The following is a 19,505-nucleotide window of genomic DNA, read 5'->3' on the forward strand; positions in this document are numbered from 1 at the left end:
GGAATCCAAACATTCCAAAACCTGCCAACACAATAAAAACAACTCAAGAGAATACAAAACATTCTAAAACCCAACCAAAACATTCCCGAAAACCCGACAAAACATCATAAAAACAAATCAAAACCAACCAAAATATTCCGAAAACCCGCCAAAATAATTTAGACCCACAAAACTCATCAAAACATTCAGAAAAAGTGCCAAAACATTAGAAAACCAGCCATAACTGATCAAAACATTCAAAAAGCTTGGCAAAACATCATAAAAACAAATCAAAACCAACCAAAACATTCCAAAAACCCGACAAAATAGTTTACAACCTGCCAAAACTGATCAAAACATTCTGAAAAGATGCCAAAATACTAGAAAACCAGTCAGAAGTGATCAAAACTTTCAATAACTTGCCAAAACATAATCAAAACAAATGAAAGCAAACCAAAACATTCCAAATAGCCGCCAAAATATTTTAAAACCCGCCAAAACGAATCCAAACGTTCCACAACCTGCCAAGACAATAAAAACAACACAAGAGAAAACAAAACATTCTAAAACACCACCAAAACATTCCGAAAACCTGCCAAAAGATCATCAAAACAAATCAAAACAAACCAAACAATAGGAGGAACACGGCAACATATTGGCAAGCAAGAGATGGAGAGCGCGGCACCTTCTAGGAGGCCAAGAAAGAAGCCGCACAACACCTGCACTGTGTCTGCAACTTTCAAACTGCTAGAAGCTAGTGGCTTGCCACTGGCCTGCCTCTTCAATTGCCATTAGCATTCCAATGGAAGCTATTCTTGGACAATTTTGCTCTGCTTGCTGCTAGTTCTGCCCCAGCCTACCATAGATAACCTTGCTCTTCCCTTGAGGCTCTGAGATGCCAAGAACTTGTCAACTTCAAAGGGCGGGCCGGGCTACATCTACTCAGCTGCCACAGTTTCTCCTTGCTAGACCTAGTGGGAAAGCATTTTGCTGAGATGCAGAAGGCAAGAAACGCAGAATACGGAGACGCGGAGCTGTCCCAAGTGCCGCTGCCAGGCGTCTTGCCGCAGAAGGAGCGCCCCGGAGCGCACCGCAACCGGCACCGTCATCTCTGCGCAAAGAGCCAAAATATTTGAAAACCCGCCAAAACTCATCCAAAAATATTTTCAAACCCGCCAAAATAGAAAACCAGACAGAAGTGATCAATACATTCGAAAAAACCTGACAAAACATGATAAAGCCCACCAAAGCTAATCCAAACACACCAAAAACTGGGCTAAACAGAATCAAAACCTTCTAAAAACCGGCCAAAATATTTCAAAACCCGTCAAAACTAATCAAAACATTCCGAATACCCGCCAAAACATTCCAAATACCCGCCAAAATATTTTAAACCCCGCCAAAAGGAATCCAAACATTCCAAAACCTGCCAACACAATAAAAACAACTCAAGAAAATACAAAACATTCTAAAACCCAACCAAAACATTCCCGAAAACCCGACAAAACATCATAAAAACAAATCAAAACCAACCAAAATATTCCGAAAACCCGCCAAAATAATTTAGACCCACAAAACTCATCAAAACATTCTGAAAAAGTGCCAAAACATTAGAAAACCAGCCAGAACTGATCAAAACATTCAAAAAACTTGGCAAAACATCATAAAAACAAATCAAAACCAACCAAAACATTCCAAAAACCCGACAAAATAGTTTACAACCTGCCAAAACTGATCAAAACATTCTGAAAAGATGCCAAAATACTAGAAAACCAGTCAGAAGTGATCAAAACTTTCAATAACTTGCCAAAACATAATCAAAACAAATGAAAGCAAACCAAAACATTCCAAATACCCGCCAAAATATTTTAAAACCCGCCAAAACGAATCCAAACGTTCCACAACCTGCCAAGACAATAAAAACAACACAAGAGAAAACAAAACATTCTAAAACACCACCAAAACAATCCGAAAACCCGCCAAAAGATCATCAAAACAAATCAAAACAAACCAAACAATAGGAGGAACACGGCAACATATTGGCAAGCAAGAGACGGAGAGCGCGGCACCTTCTAGGAGGCCAAGAAAGAAGCCGCACAACACCTGCACTGTGTCTGCAACTTTCAAACTGCTAGAAGCTAGTGGCTTGCCACTGGCCTGCCTCTTCAATTGCCATTAGCATTCCAATGGAAGCTATTCTTGGACAATTTTGCTCTGCTTGCTGCTAGTTCTGCCCCAGCCTACCATAGATAACCTTGCTCTTCCCTTGAGGCTCTGAGATGCCAAGAACTTGTCAACTTCAAAGGGCGGGCCGGGCTACATCTACTCAGCTGCCACAGTTTCTCCTTGCTAGACCTAGTGGGAAAGCATTTTGCTGAGATGCAGAAGGCAAGAAACGCAGAATACGGAGACGCGGAGCTGTCCCAAGTGCCGCTGCCAGGCGTCTTTCCGCAGAAGGAGCGCCCCGGAGCGCACCGCAACCGGCACCGTCATCTCTGCGCAAAGAGCCAAAATATTTGAAAACCCGCCAAAACTCATCCAAAAATATTTTCAAACCCGCCAAAATAGAAAACCAGACAGAAGTGATCAATACATTCGAAAAAACCTGACAAAACATGATAAAGCCCACCAAAGCTAATCCAAACACACCAAAAACTGGGCTAAACAGAATCAAAACCTTCTAAAAACCGGCCAAAATATTTCAAAACCCGTCAAAACTAATCAAAACATTCCGAATACCCGCCAAAACATTCCAAATACCCGCCAAAATATTTTAAACCCCGCCAAAAGGAATCCAAACATTCCAAAACCTGCCAACACAATAAAAACAACTCAAGAGAATACAAAACATTCTAAAACCCAACCAAAACATTCCCGAAAACCCGACAAAACATCATAAAAACAAATCAAAACCAACCAAAATATTCCGAAAACCCGCCCAAATAATTTAGACCCACAAAACTCATCAAAACATTCTGAAAAAATGCCAAAACATTAGAAAACCAGCCAGAACTGATCAAAACATTCCAAAAACTTGGCAAAACATCATAAAAACAAATCAAAACCAACCAAAACATTCCAAAAACCCAACAAAATAGTTTAAAACCTGCCAAAACTGATCAAAACATTCTGAAAAGATGCCAAAATACTAGAAAACCAGTCAGAAGTGATCAAAACTTTCAATAACTTGCCAAAACATAATCAAAACAAATGAAAGCAAACCAAAACATTCCAAATACCCGCCAAAATATTTTAAAACCCGCCAAAACGAATCCAAACGTTCCACAACCTGCCAAGACAATAAAAACAACACAAGAGAAAACAAAACATTCTAAAACACCACCAAAACATTCCGAAAACCTGCCAAAAGATCATCAAAACAAATCAAAACAAACCAAACAATAGGAGGAACACGGCAACATATTGGCAAGCAAGAGATGGAGAGCGCGGCACCTTCTAGGAGGCCAAGAAAGAAGCCGCACAACACCTGCACTGTGTCTGCAACTTTCAAACTGCTAGAAGCTAGTGGCTTGCCACTGGCCTGCCTCTTCAATTGCCATTAGCATTCCAATGGAAGCTATTCTTGGACAATTTTGCTCTGCTTGCTGCTAGTTCTGCCCCAGCCTACCATAGATAACCTTGCTCTTCCCTTGAGGCTCTGAGATGCCAAGAACTTGTCAACTTCAAAGGGCGGGCCGGGCTACATCTACTCAGCTGCCACAGTTTCTCCTTGCTAGACCTAGTGGGAAAGCATTTTGCTGAGATGCAGAAGGCAAGAAACGCAGAATACGGAGACGCGGAGCTGTCCCAAGTGCCGCTGCCAGGCGTCTTTCCGCAGAAGGAGCGCCCCGGAGCGCACCGCAACCGGCACCGTCATCTCTGCGCAAAGAGCCAAAATATTTGAAAACCCGCCAAAACTCATCCAAAAATATTTTCAAACCCGCCAAAATAGAAAACCAGACAGAAGTGATCAATACATTCGAAAAAACCTGACAAAACATGATAAAGCCCACCAAAGCTAATCCAAACACACCAAAAACTGGGCTAAACAGAATCAAAACCTTCTAAAAACCGGCCAAAATATTTCAAAACCCGTCAAAACTAATCAAAACATTCCGAATACCCGCCAAAACATTCCAAATACCCGCCAAAATATTTTAAACCCCGCCAAAAGGAATCCAAACATTCCAAAACCTGCCAACACAATAAAAACAACTCAAGAGAATACAAAACATTCTAAAACCCAACCAAAACATTCCCGAAAACCCGACAAAACATCATAAAAACAAATCAAAACCAACCAAAATATTCCGAAAACCCGCCAAAATAATTTAGACCCACAAAACTCATCAAAACATTCTGAAAAAATGCCAAAACATTAGAAAACCAGCCAGAACTGATCAAAACATTCAAAAAACTTGGCAAAACATCATAAAAACAAATCAAAACCAACCAAAACATTCCAAAAACCCAACAAAATAGTTTAAAACCTGCCAAAACTGATCAAAACATTCTGAAAAGATGCCAAAATACTAGAAAACCAGTCAGAAGTGATCAAAACTTTCAATAACTTGCCAAAACATAATCAAAACAAATGAAAGCAAACCAAAACATTCCAAATACCCGCCAAAATATTTTAAAACCCGCCAAAACGAATCCAAACGTTCCACAACCTGCCAAGACAATAAAAACAACACAAGAGAAAACAAAACATTCTAAAACACCACCAAAACATTCCGAAAACCCGCCAAAAGATCATCAAAACAAATCAAAACAAACCAAACAATAGGAGGAACACGGCAACATATTGGCAAGCAAGAGACGGAGAGCGCGGCACCTTCTAGGAGGCCAAGAAGGAAGCCGCACAACACCTGCACTGTGTCTGCAACTTTCAAACTGCTAGAAGCTAGTGGCTTGCCACTGGCCTGCCTCTTCAATTGCCATTAGCATTCCAATGGAAGCTATTCTTGGACAACTTTGCTCTGCTTGCTGCTAGTTCTGCCCCAGCCTACCATAGATAACCTTGCTCTTCCCTTGAGGCTCTGAGATGCCAAGAACTTGTCAACTTCAAAGGGCGGGCCGGGCTACATCTACTCAGCTGCCACAGTTTCTCCTTGCTAGACCTAGTGGGAAAGCATTTTGCTGAGATGCAGAGGGCAAGAAACGCAGAATACGGAGACGCGGAGCTGTCCCAAGTGCCGCTGCCAGGCGTCTTGCCGCAGAAGGAGCGCCCCGGAGCGCACCGCAACCGGCACCGTCGTCTCTGCGCAAGGAGCCAAAATATTTGAAAACCCGCCAAAACTCATCCAAAAATATTTTCAAACCCGCCAAAATAGAAAACCAGACAGAAGTGATCAATACATTCGAAAAAACCTGACAAAACATGATAAAGCCCACCAAAGCTAATCCAAACACACCAAAAACTGGGCTAAACAGAATCAAAACCTTCTAAAAACCGGCCAAAATATTTCAAAACCCGTCAAAACTAATCAAAACATTCTGAATACCCGCCAAAACATTCCAAATACCCGCCAAAATATTTTAAACCCCGCCAAAAGGAATCCAAACATTCCAAAACCTGCCAACACAATAAAAACAACTCAAGAGAATACAAAACATTCTAAAACCCAACCAAAACATTCCCGAAAACCCGACAAAACATCATAAAAACAAATCAAAACCAACCAAAATATTCCGAAAACCCGCCAAAATAATTTAGACCCACAAAACTCATCAAAACATTCAGAAAAAGTGCCAAAACATTAGAAAACCAGCCAGAACTGATCAAAACATTCAAAAAGCTTGGCAAAACATCATAAAAACAAATCAAAACCAACCAAAACATTCCAAAAACCCGACAAAATAGTTTACAACCTGCCAAAACTGATCAAAACATTCTGAAAAGATGCCAAAATACTAGAAAACCAGTCAGAAGTGATCAAAACTTTCAATAACTTGCCAAAACATAATCAAAACAAATGAAAGCAAACCAAAACATTCCAAATACCCGCCAAAATATTTTAAAACCCGCCAAAACGAATCCAAACCTTCCACAACCTGCCAAGACAATAAAAACAACACAAGAGAAAACAAAACATTCTAAAACACCACCAAAACATTCCGAAAACCCGCCAAAAGATCATCAAAACAAATCAAAACAAACCAAACAATAGGAGGAACACGGCAACATATTGGCAAGCAAGAGACGGAGAGCGCGGCACCTTCTAGGAGGCCAAGAAAGAAGCCGCACAACACCTGCACTGTGTCTGCAACTTTCAAACTGCTAGAAGCTAGTGGCTTGCCACTGGCCTGCCTCTTCAATTGCCATTAGCATTCCAATGGAAGCTATTCTTGGACAACTTTGCTCTGCTTGCTGCTAGTTCTGCCCCAGCCTACCATAGATAACCTTGCTCTTCCCTTGAGGCTCTGAGATGCCAAGAACTTGTCAACTTCAAAGGGCGGGCCGGGCTACATCTACTCAGCTGCCACAGTTTCTCCTTGCTAGACCTAGTGGGAAAGCATTTTGCTGAGATGCAGAAGGCAAGAAACGCAGAATATGGAGACGCGGAGCTGTCCCAAGTGCCGCTGCCAGGCGTCTTGCCGCAGAAGGAGCGCCCCGGAGCGCACCGCAACCGGCACCGTTGTCTCTGCGCAAAGAGCCAAAATATTTTCAAACCCGCCAAAACTAATCCAAAAATATTTTCAAACCCGCCAAAATAGAAAACCAGACAGAAGTGATCAATACATTCGAAAAAACCTGACAAAACATGATAAAGCCCACCAAAGCTAATCCAAACACACCAAAAACTGGGCTAAACAGAATCAAAACCTTCTAAAAACCGGCCAAAATATTTCAAAACCCGTCAAAACTAATCAAAACATTCCGAATACCCGCCAAAACATTCCAAATACCCGCCAAAATATTTTAAACCCCGCCAAAAGGAATCCAAACATTCCAAAACCTGCCAACACAATAAAAACAACTCAAGAGAATACAAAACATTCTAAAACCCAACCAAAACATTCCCGAAAACCCGACAAAACATCATAAAAACAAATCAAAACCAACCAAAATATTCCGAAAACCCGCCAAAATAATTTAGACCCACAAAACTCATCAAAACATTCTGAAAAAGTGCCAAAACATTAGAAAACCAGCCAGAACTGATCAAAACATTCAAAAAGCTTGGCAAAACATCATAAAAACAAATCAAAACCAACCAAAACATTCCAAAAACCCGACAAAATAGTTTACAACCTGCCAAAACTGATCAAAACATTCTGAAAAGATGCCAAAATACTAGAAAACCAGTCAGAAGTGATCAAAACTTTCAATAACTTGCCAAAACATAATCAAAACAAATGAAAGCAAACCAAAACATTCCAAATACCCGCCAAAATATTTTAAAACCCGCCAAAACGAATCCAAACGTTCCACAACCTGCCAAGACAATAAAAACAACACAAGAGAAAACAAAACATTCTAAAACACCACCAAAACATTCCGAAAACCTGCCAAAAGATCATCAAAACAAATCAAAACAAACCAAACAATAGGAGGAACACGGCAACATATTGGCAAGCAAGAGATGGAGAGCGCGGCACCTTCTAGGAGGCCAAGAAAGAAGCCGCACAACACCTGCACTGTGTCTGCAACTTTCAAACTGCTAGAAGCTAGTGGCTTGCCACTGGCCTGCCTCTTCAATTGCCATTAGCATTCCAATGGAAGCTATTCTTGGACAATTTTGCTCTGCTTGCTGCTAGTTCTGCCCCAGCCTACCATAGATAACCTTGCTCTTCCCTTGAGGCTCTGAGATGCCAAGAACTTGTCAACTTCAAAGGGCGGGCCGGGCTACATCTACTCAGCTGCCACAGTTTCTCCTTGCTAGACCTAGTGGGAAAGCATTTTGCTGAGATGCAGAAGGCAAGAAACGCAGAATACGGAGACGCGGAGCTGTCCCAAGTGCCGCTGCCAGGCGTCTTGCCGCAGAAGGAGCGCCCCGGAGCGCACCGCAACCGGCACCGTCATCTCTGCGCAAAGAGCCAAAATATTTGAAAACCCGCCAAAACTCATCCAAAAATATTTTCAAACCCGCCAAAATAGAAAACCAGACAGAAGTGATCAATACATTCGAAAAAACCTGACAAAACATGATAAAGCCCACCAAAGCTAATCCAAACACACCAAAAACTGGGCTAAACAGAATCAAAACCTTCTAAAAACCGGCCAAAATATTTCAAAACCCGTCAAAACTAATCAAAACATTCCGAATACCCGCCAAAACATTCCAAATACCCGCCAAAATATTTTAAACCCCGCCAAAAGGAATCCAAACATTCCAAAACCTGCCAACACAATAAAAACAACTCAAGAAAATACAAAACATTCTAAAACCCAACCAAAACATTCCCGAAAACCCGACAAAACATCATAAAAACAAATCAAAACCAACCAAAATATTCCGAAAACCCGCCAAAATAATTTAGACCCACAAAACTCATCAAAACATTCTGAAAAAGTGCCAAAACATTAGAAAACCAGCCAGAACTGATCAAAACATTCAAAAAACTTGGCAAAACATCATAAAAACAAATCAAAACCAACCAAAACATTCCAAAAACCCGACAAAATAGTTTACAACCTGCCAAAACTGATCAAAACATTCTGAAAAGATGCCAAAATACTAGAAAACCAGTCAGAAGTGATCAAAACTTTCAATAACTTGCCAAAACATAATCAAAACAAATGAAAGCAAACCAAAACATTCCAAATACCCGCCAAAATATTTTAAAACCCGCCAAAACGAATCCAAACGTTCCACAACCTGCCAAGACAATAAAAACAACACAAGAGAAAACAAAACATTCTAAAACACCACCAAAACAATCCGAAAACCCGCCAAAAGATCATCAAAACAAATCAAAACAAACCAAACAATAGGAGGAACACGGCAACATATTGGCAAGCAAGAGACGGAGAGCGCGGCACCTTCTAGGAGGCCAAGAAAGAAGCCGCACAACACCTGCACTGTGTCTGCAACTTTCAAACTGCTAGAAGCTAGTGGCTTGCCACTGGCCTGCCTCTTCAATTGCCATTAGCATTCCAATGGAAGCTATTCTTGGACAATTTTGCTCTGCTTGCTGCTAGTTCTGCCCCAGCCTACCATAGATAACCTTGCTCTTCCCTTGAGGCTCTGAGATGCCAAGAACTTGTCAACTTCAAAGGGCGGGCCGGGCTACATCTACTCAGCTGCCACAGTTTCTCCTTGCTAGACCTAGTGGGAAAGCATTTTGCTGAGATGCAGAAGGCAAGAAACGCAGAATACGGAGACGCGGAGCTGTCCCAAGTGCCGCTGCCAGGCGTCTTTCCGCAGAAGGAGCGCCCCGGAGCGCACCGCAACCGGCACCGTCATCTCTGCGCAAAGAGCCAAAATATTTGAAAACCCGCCAAAACTCATCCAAAAATATTTTCAAACCCGCCAAAATAGAAAACCAGACAGAAGTGATCAATACATTCGAAAAAACCTGACAAAACATGATAAAGCCCACCAAAGCTAATCCAAACACACCAAAAACTGGGCTAAACAGAATCAAAACCTTCTAAAAACCGGCCAAAATATTTCAAAACCCGTCAAAACTAATCAAAACATTCCGAATACCCGCCAAAACATTCCAAATACCCGCCAAAATATTTTAAACCCCGCCAAAAGGAATCCAAACATTCCAAAACCTGCCAACACAATAAAAACAACTCAAGAGAATACAAAACATTCTAAAACCCAACCAAAACATTCCCGAAAACCCGACAAAACATCATAAAAACAAATCAAAACCAACCAAAATATTCCGAAAACCCGCCAAAATAATTTAGACCCACAAAACTCATCAAAACATTCTGAAAAAATGCCAAAACATTAGAAAACCAGCCAGAACTGATCAAAACATTCAAAAAACTTGGCAAAACATCATAAAAACAAATCAAAACCAACCAAAACATTCCAAAAACCCAACAAAATAGTTTAAAACCTGCCAAAACTGATCAAAACATTCTGAAAAGATGCCAAAATACTAGAAAACCAGTCAGAAGTGATCAAAACTTTCAATAACTTGCCAAAACATAATCAAAACAAATGAAAGCAAACCAAAACATTCCAAATACCCGCCAAAATATTTTAAAACCCGCCAAAACGAATCCAAACGTTCCACAACCTGCCAAGACAATAAAAACAACACAAGAGAAAACAAAACATTCTAAAACACCACCAAAACATTCCGAAAACCCGCCAAAAGATCATCAAAACAAATCAAAACAAACCAAACAATAGGAGGAACACGGCAACATATTGGCAAGCAAGAGACGGAGAGCGCGGCACCTTCTAGGAGGCCAAGAAAGAAGCCGCACAACACCTGCACTGTGTCTGCAACTTTCAAACTGCTAGAAGCTAGTGGCTTGCCACTGGCCTGCCTCTTCAATTGCCATTAGCATTCCAATGGAAGCTATTCTTGGACAACTTTGCTCTGCTTGCTGCTAGTTCTGCCCCAGCCTACCATAGATAACCTTGCTCTTCCCTTGAGGCTCTGAGATGCCAAGAACTTGTCAACTTCAAAGGGCGGGCCGGGCTACATCTACTCAGCTGCCACAGTTTCTCCTTGCTAGACCTAGTGGGAAAGCATTTTGCTGAGATGCAGAGGGCAAGAAACGCAGAATACGGAGACGCGGAGCTGTCCCAAGTGCCGCTGCCAGGCGTCTTGCCGCAGAAGGAGCGCCCCGGAGCGCACCGCAACCGGCACCGTCGTCTCTGCGCAAGGAGCCAAAATATTTGAAAACCCGCCAAAACTCATCCAAAAATATTTTCAAACCCGCCAAAATAGAAAACCAGACAGAAGTGATCAATACATTCGAAAAAACCTGACAAAACATGATAAAGCCCACCAAAGCTAATCCAAACACACCAAAAACTGGGCTAAACAGAATCAAAACCTTCTAAAAACCGGCCAAAATATTTCAAAACCCGTCAAAACTAATCAAAACATTCTGAATACCCGCCAAAACATTCCAAATACCCGCCAAAATATTTTAAACCCCGCCAAAAGGAATCCAAACATTCCAAAACCTGCCAACACAATAAAAACAACTCAAGAGAATACAAAACATTCTAAAACCCAACCAAAACATTCCCGAAAACCCGACAAAACATCATAAAAACAAATCAAAACCAACCAAAATATTCCGAAAACCCGCCAAAATAATTTAGACCCACAAAACTCATCAAAACATTCTGAAAAAATGCCAAAACATTAGAAAACCAGCCAGAACTGATCAAAACATTCAAAAAACTTGGCAAAACATCATAAAAACAAATCAAAACCAACCAAAACATTCCAAAAACCCGACAAAATAGTTTACAACCTGCCAAAACTGATCAAAACATTCTGAAAAGATGCCAAAATACTAGAAAACCAGTCAGAAGTGATCAAAACTTTCAATAACTTGCCAAAACATAATCAAAACAAATGAAAGCAAACCAAAACATTCCAAATACCCGCCAAAATATTTTAAAACCCGCCAAAACGAATCCAAACGTTCCACAACCTGCCAAGACAATAAAAACAACACAAGAGAAAACAAAACATTCTAAAACACCACCAAAACATTCCGAAAACCCGCCAAAAGATCATCAAAACAAATCAAAACAAACCAAACAATAGGAGGAACACGGCAACATATTGGCAAGCAAGAGACGGAGAGCGCGGCACCTTCTAGGAGGCCAAGAAAGAAGCCGCACAACACCTGCACTGTGTCTGCAACTTTCAAACTGCTAGAAGCTAGTGGCTTGCCACTGGCCTGCCTCTTCAATTGCCATTAGCATTCCAATGGAAGCTATTCTTGGACAACTTTGCTCTGCTTGCTGCTAGTTCTGCCCCAGCCTACCATAGATAACCTTGCTCTTCCCTTGAGGCTCTGAGATGCCAAGAACTTGTCAACTTCAAAGGGCGGGCCGGGCTACATCTACTCAGCTGCCACAGTTTCTCCTTGCTAGACCTAGTGGGAAAGCATTTTGCTGAGATGCAGAAGGCAAGAAACGCAGAATACGGAGACGCGGAGCTGTCCCAAGTGCCGCTGCCAGGCGTCTTGCCGCAGAAGGAGCGCCCCGGAGCGCACCGCAACCGGCACCGTTGTCTCTGCGCAAAGAGCCAAAATATTTTCAAACCCGCCAAAACTAATCCAAAAATATTTTCAAACCCGCCAAAATAGAAAACCAGACAGAAGTGATCAATACATTCGAAAAAACCTGACAAAACATGATAAAGCCCACCAAAGCTAATCCAAACACACCAAAAACTGGGCTAAACAGAATCAAAACCTTCTAAAAACCGGCCAAAATATTTCAAAACCCGTCAAAACTAATCAAAACATTCCGAATACCCGCCAAAACATTCCAAATACCCGCCAAAATATTTTAAACCCCGCCAAAAGGAATCCAAACATTCCAAAACCTGCCAACACAATAAAAACAACTCAAGAGAATACAAAACATTCTAAAACCCAACCAAAACATTCCCGAAAACCCGACAAAACATCATAAAAACAAATCAAAACCAACCAAAATATTCCGAAAACCCGCCAAAATAATTTAGACCCACAAAACTCATCAAAACATTCTGAAAAAGTGCCAAAACATTAGAAAACCAGCCATAACTGATCAAAACATTCAAAAAGCTTGGCAAAACATCATAAAAACAAATCAAAACCAACCAAAACATTCCAAAAACCCGACAAAATAGTTTACAACCTGCCAAAACTGATCAAAACATTCTGAAAAGATGCCAAAATACTAGAAAACCAGTCAGAAGTGATCAAAACTTTCAATAACTTGCCAAAACATAATCAAAACAAATGAAAGCAAACCAAAACATTCCAAATACCCGCCAAAATATTTTAAAACCCGCCAAAACGAATCCAAACGTTCCACAACCTGCCAAGACAATAAAAACAACACAAGAGAAAACAAAACATTCTAAAACACCACCAAAACATTCCGAAAACCCGCCAAAAGATCATCAAAACAAATCAAAACAAACCAAACAATAGGAGGAACACGGCAACATATTGGCAAGCAAGAGATGGAGAGCGCGGCACCTTCTAGGAGGCCAAGAAGGAAGCCGCACAACACCTGCACTGTGTCTGCAACTTTCAAACTGCTAGAAGCTAGTGGCTTGCCACTGGCCTGCCTCTTCAATTGCCATTAGCATTCCAATGGAAGCTATTCTTGGACAATTTTGCTCTGCTTGCTGCTAGTTCTGCCCCAGCCTACCATAGATAACCTTGCTCTTCCCTTGAGGCTCTGAGATGCCAAGAACTTGTCAACTTCAAAGGGCGGGCCGGGCTACATCTACTCAGCTGCCACAGTTTCTCCTTGCTAGACCTAGTGGGAAAGCATTTTGCTGAGATGCAGAAGGCAAGAAACGCAGAATACGGAGACGCGGAGCTGTCCCAAGTGCCGCTGCCAGGCGTCTTGCCGCAGAAGGAGCGCCCCGGAGCGCACCGCAACCGGCACCGTTGTCTCTGCGCAAAGAGCCAAAATATTTTCAAACCCGCCAAAACTCATCCAAAAATATTTTCAAACCCGCCAAAATAGAAAACCAGACAGAAGTGATCAATACATTCGAAAAAACCTGACAAAACATGATAAAGCCCACCAAAGCTAATCCAAACACACCAAAAACTGGGCTAAACAGAATCAAAACCTTCTAAAAACCGGCCAAAATATTTCAAAACCCGTCAAAACTAATCAAAACATTCCGAATACCCGCCAAAACATTCCAAATACCCGCCAAAATATTTTAAACCCCGCCAAAAGGAATCCAAACATTCCAAAACCTGCCAACACAATAAAAACAACTCAAGAGAATACAAAACATTCTAAAACCCAACCAAAACATTCCCGAAAACCCGACAAAACATCATAAAAACAAATCAAAACCAACCAAAATATTCCGAAAACCCGCCAAAATAATTTAGACCCACAAAACTCATCAAAACATTCAGAAAAAGTGCCAAAACATTAGAAAACCAGCCAGAACTGATCAAAACATTCAAAAAACTTGGCAAAACATCATAAAAACAAATCAAAACCAACCAAAACATTCCAAAAACCCGACAAAATAGTTTACAACCTGCCAAAACTGATCAAAACATTCTGAAAAGATGCCAAAATACTAGAAAACCAGTCAGAAGTGATCAAAACTTTCAATAACTTGCCAAAACATAATCAAAACAAATGAAAGCAAACCAAAACATTCCAAATACCCGCCAAAATATTTTAAAACCCGCCAAAACGAATCCAAACGTTCCACAACCTGCCAAGACAATAAAAACAACACAAGAGAAAACAAAACATTCTAAAACACCACCAAAACATTCCGAAAACCCGCCAAAAGATCATCAAAACAAATCAAAACAAACCAAACAATAGGAGGAACACGGCAACATATTGGCAAGCAAGAGACGGAGAGCGCGGCACCTTCTAGGAGGCCAAGAAAGAAGCCGCACAACACCTGCACTGTGTCTGCAACTTTCAAACTGCTAGAAGCTAGTGGCTTGCCACTGGCCTGCCTCTTCAATTGCCATTAGCATTCCAATGGAAGCTATTCTTGGACAATTTTGCTCTGCTTGCTGCTAGTTCTGCCCCAGCCTACCATAGATAACCTTGCTCTTCCCTTGAGGCTCTGAGATGCCAAGAACTTGTCAACTTCAAAGGGCGGGCCGGGCTACATCTACTCAGCTGCCACAGTTTCTCCTTGCTAGACCTAGTGGGAAAGCATTTTGCTGAGATGCAGAAGGCAAGAAACGCACAATACGGAGACGCGGAGCTGTCCCAAGTGCCGCTGCCAGGCGTCTTGCCGCAGAAGGAGCGCCCCGGAGCGCACCGCAACCGGCACCGTCATCTCTGCGCAAAGAGCCAAAATATTTGAAAACCCGCCAAAACTCATCCAAAAATATTTTCAAACCCGCCAAAATAGAAAACCAGACAGAAGTGATCAATACATTCGAAAAAACCTGACAAAACATGATAAAGCCCACCAAAGCTAATCCAAACACACCAAAAACTGGGCTAAACAGAATCAAAACCTTCTAAAAACCGGCCAAAATATTTCAAAACCTGTCAAAACTAATCAAAACATTCCGAATACCCGCCAAAACATTCCAAATACCCGCCAAAATATTTTAAACCCCGCCAAAAGGAATCCAAACATTCCAAAACCTGCCAACACAATAAAAACAACTCAAGAGAATACAAAACATTCTAAAACCCAACCAAAACATTCCCGAAAACCCGACAAAACATCATAAAAACAAATCAAAACCAACCAAAATATTCCGAAAACCCGCCAAAATAATTTAGACCCACAAAACTCATCAAAACATTCTGAAAAAATGCCAAAACATTAGAAAACCAGCCAGAACTGATCAAAACATTCAAAAAACTTGGCAAAACATCATAAAAACAAATCAAAACCAACCAAAACATTCCAAAAACCCGACAAAATAGTTTACAACCTGCCAAAACTGATCAAAACATTCTGAAAAGATGCCAAAATACTAGAAAACCAGTCAGAAGTGATCAAAACTTTCAATAACTTGCCAAAACATAATCAAAACAAATGAAAGCAAACCAAAACATTCCAAATACCCGCCAAAATATTTTAAAACCCGCCAAAACGAATCCAAACGTTCCACAACCTGCCAAGACAATAAAAACAACACAAGAGAAAACAAAACATTCTAAAACACCACCAAAACATTCCGAAAACCCGCCAAAACATCATCAAAACAAATCAAAACAAACCAAACAATAGGAGGAACACGGCAACATATTGGCAAGCAAGAGACGGAGAGCGCGGCACCTTCTAGGAGGCCAAGAAGGAAGCCGCACAACACCTGCACTGTGTCTGCAACTTTCAAACTGCTAGAAGCTAGTGGCTTGCCACTGGCCTGCCTCTTCAATTGCCATTAGCATTCCAATGGAAGCTATTCTTGGACAATTTTGCTCTGCTTGCTGCTAGTTCTGCCCCAGCCTACCATAGATAACCTTGCTCTTCCCTTGAGGCTCTGAGATGCCAAGAACTTGTCAATTTCAAAGGGCGGGCCGGGCTACATCTACTCAGCTGCCACAGTTTCTCCTTGCTAGACCTAGTGGGAAAGCATTTTGCTGAGATGCAGAAGGCAAGAAACGCAGAATACGGAGACGCGGAGCTGTCCCAAGTGCCGCTGCCAGGCGTCTTGCCGCAGAAGGAGCGCCCCGGAGCGCACCGCAACCGGCACCGTTGTCTCTGCGCAAAGAGCCAAAATATTTTCAAACCCGCCAAAACTAATCCAAAAATATTTTCAAACCCGCCAAAATAGAAAACCAGACAGAAGTGATCAATACATTCGAAAAAACCTGACAAAACATGATAAAGCCCACCAAAGCTAATCCAAACACACCAAAAACTGGGCTAAACAGAATCAAAACCTTCTAAAAACCGGCCAAAATATTTCAAAACCCGTCAAAACTAATCAAAACATTCCGAATACCCGCCAAAACATTCCAAATACCCGCCAAAATATTTTAAACCCCGCCAAAAGGAATCCAAACATTCCAAAACCTGCCAACACAATAAAAACAACTCAAGAGAATACAAAACATTCTAAAACCCAACCAAAACATTCCCGAAAACCCGACAAAACATCATAAAAACAAATCAAAACCAACCAAAATATTCCGAAAACCCGCCAAAATAATTTAGACCCACAAAACTCATCAAAACATTCAGAAAAAGTGCCAAAACATTAGAAAACCAGCCAGAACTGATCAAAACATTCAAAAAGCTTGGCAAAACATCATAAAAACAAATCAAAACCAACCAAAACATTCCAAAAACCCGACAAAATAGTTTACAACCTGCCAAAACTGATCAAAACATTCTGAAAAGATGCCAAAATACTAGAAAACCAGTCAGAAGTGATCAAAACTTTCAATAACTTGCCAAAACATAATCAAAACAAATGAAAGCAAACCAAAACATTCCAAATAGCCGCCAAAATATTTTAAAACCCGCCAAAACGAATCCAAACGTTCCACAACCTGCCAAGACAATAAAAACAACACAAGAGAAAACAAAACATTCTAAAACACCACCAAAACATTCCGAAAACCTGCCAAAAGATCATCAAAACAAATCAAAACAAACCAAACAATAGGAGGAACACGGCAACATATTGGCAAGCAAGAGATGGAGAGCGCGGCACCTTCTAGGAGGCCAAGAAAGAAGCCGCACAACACCTGCACTGTGTCTGCAACTTTCAAACTGCTAGAAGCTAGTGGCTTGCCACTGGCCTGCCTCTTCAATTGCCATTAGCATTCCAATGGAAGCTATTCTTGGACAATTTTGCTCTGCTTGCTGCTAGTTCTGCCCCAGCCTACCATAGATAACCTTGCTCTTCCCTTGAGGCTCTGAGATGCCAAGAACTTGTCAACTTCAAAGGGCGGGCCGGGCTACATCTACTCAGCTGCCACAGTTTCTCCTTGCTAGACCTAGTGGGAAAGCATTTTGCTGAGATGCAGAAGGCAAGAAACGCAGAATACGGAGACGCGGAGCTGTCCCAAGTGCCGCTGCCAGGCGTCTTGCCGCAGAAGGAGCGCCCCGGAGCGCACCGCAACCGGCACCGTCATCTCTGCGCAAAGAGCCAAAATATTTGAAAACCCGCCAAAACTCATCCAAAAATATTTTCAAACCCGCCAAAATAGAAAACCAGACAGAAGTGATCAATACATTCGAAAAAACCTGACAAAACATGATAAAGCCCACCAAAGCTAATCCAAACACACCAAAAACTGGGCTAAACAGAATCAAAACCTTCTAAAAACCGGCCAAAATATTTCAAAACCCGTCAAAACTAATCAAAACATTCCGAATACCCGCCAAAACATTCCAAATACCCGCCAAAATATTTTAAACCCCGCCAAAAGGAATCCAAACATTCCAAAACCTGCCAACACAATAAAAACAACTCAAGAAAATACAAAACATTCTAAAACCCAACCAAAACATTCCCGAAAACCCGACAAAACATCATAAAAACAAATCAAAACCAACCAAAATATTCCGAAAACCCGCCAAAATAATTTAGACCCACAAAACTCATCAAAACATTCTGAAAAAGTGCCAAAACATTAGAAAACCAGCCAGAACTGATCAAAACATTCAAAAAACTTGGCAAAACATCATAAAAACAAATCAAAACCAACCAAAACATTCCAAAAACCCGACAAAATAGTTTACAACCTGCCAAAACTGATCAAAACATTCTGAAAAGATGCCAAAATACTAGAAAACCAGTCAGAAGTGATCAAAACTTTCAATAACTTGCCAAAACATAATCAAAACAAATGAAAGCAAACCAAAACATTCCAAATACCCGCCAAAATATTTTAAAACCCGCCAAAACGAATCCAAACGTTCCACAACCTGCCAAGACAATAAAAACAACACAAGAGAAAACAAAACATTCTAAAACACCACCAAAACAATCCGAAAACCCGCCAAAAGATCATCAAAACAAATCAAAACAAACCAAACAATAGGAGGAACACGGCAACATATTGGCAAGCAAGAGACGGAGAGCGCGGCACCTTCTAGGAGGCCAAGAAAGAAGCCGCACAACACCTGCACTGTGTCTGCAACTTTCAAACTGCTAGAAGCTAGTGGCTTGCCACTGGCCTGCCTCTTCAATTGCCATTAGCATTCCAATGGAAGCTATTCTTGGACAATTTTGCTCTGCTTGCTGCTAGTTCTGCCCCAGCCTACCATAGATAACCTTGCTCTTCCCTTGAGGCTCTGAGATGCCAAGAACTTGTCAACTTCAAAGGGCGGGCCGGGCTACATCTACTCAGCTGCCACAGTTTCTCCTTGCTAGACCTAGTGGGAAAGCATTTTGCTGAGATGCAGAAGGCAAGAAACGCAGAATACGGAGACGCGGAGCTGTCCCAAGTGCCGCTGCCAGGCGTCTTTCCGCAGAAGGAGCGCCCCGGAGCGCACCGCAACCGGCACCGTCATCTCTGCGCAAAGAGCCAAAATATTTGAAAACCCGCCAAAACTCATCCAAAAATATTTTCAAACCCGCCAAAATAGAAAACCAGACAGAAGTGATCAATACATTCGAAAAAACCTGACAAAACATGATAAAGCCCACCAAAGCTAATCCAAACACACCAAAAACTGGGCTAAACAGAATCAAAACCTTCTAAAAACCGGCCAAAATATTTCAAAACCCGTCAAAACTAATCAAAACATTCCGAATACCCGCCAAAACATTCCAAATACCCGCCAAAATATTTTAAACCCCGCCAAAAGGAATCCAAACATTCCAAAACCTGCCAACACAATAAAAACAACTCAAGAGAATACAAAACATTCTAAAACCCAACCAAAACATTCCCGAAAACCCGACAAAACATCATAAAAACAAATCAAAACCAACC

The sequence above is a fragment of the Passer domesticus genome, chromosome 7, assembly GCF_036417665.1.
Source record: "Passer domesticus isolate bPasDom1 chromosome 7, bPasDom1.hap1, whole genome shotgun sequence".
In the NCBI taxonomy this organism is placed as follows: domain Eukaryota; kingdom Metazoa; phylum Chordata; class Aves; order Passeriformes; family Passeridae; genus Passer; species Passer domesticus.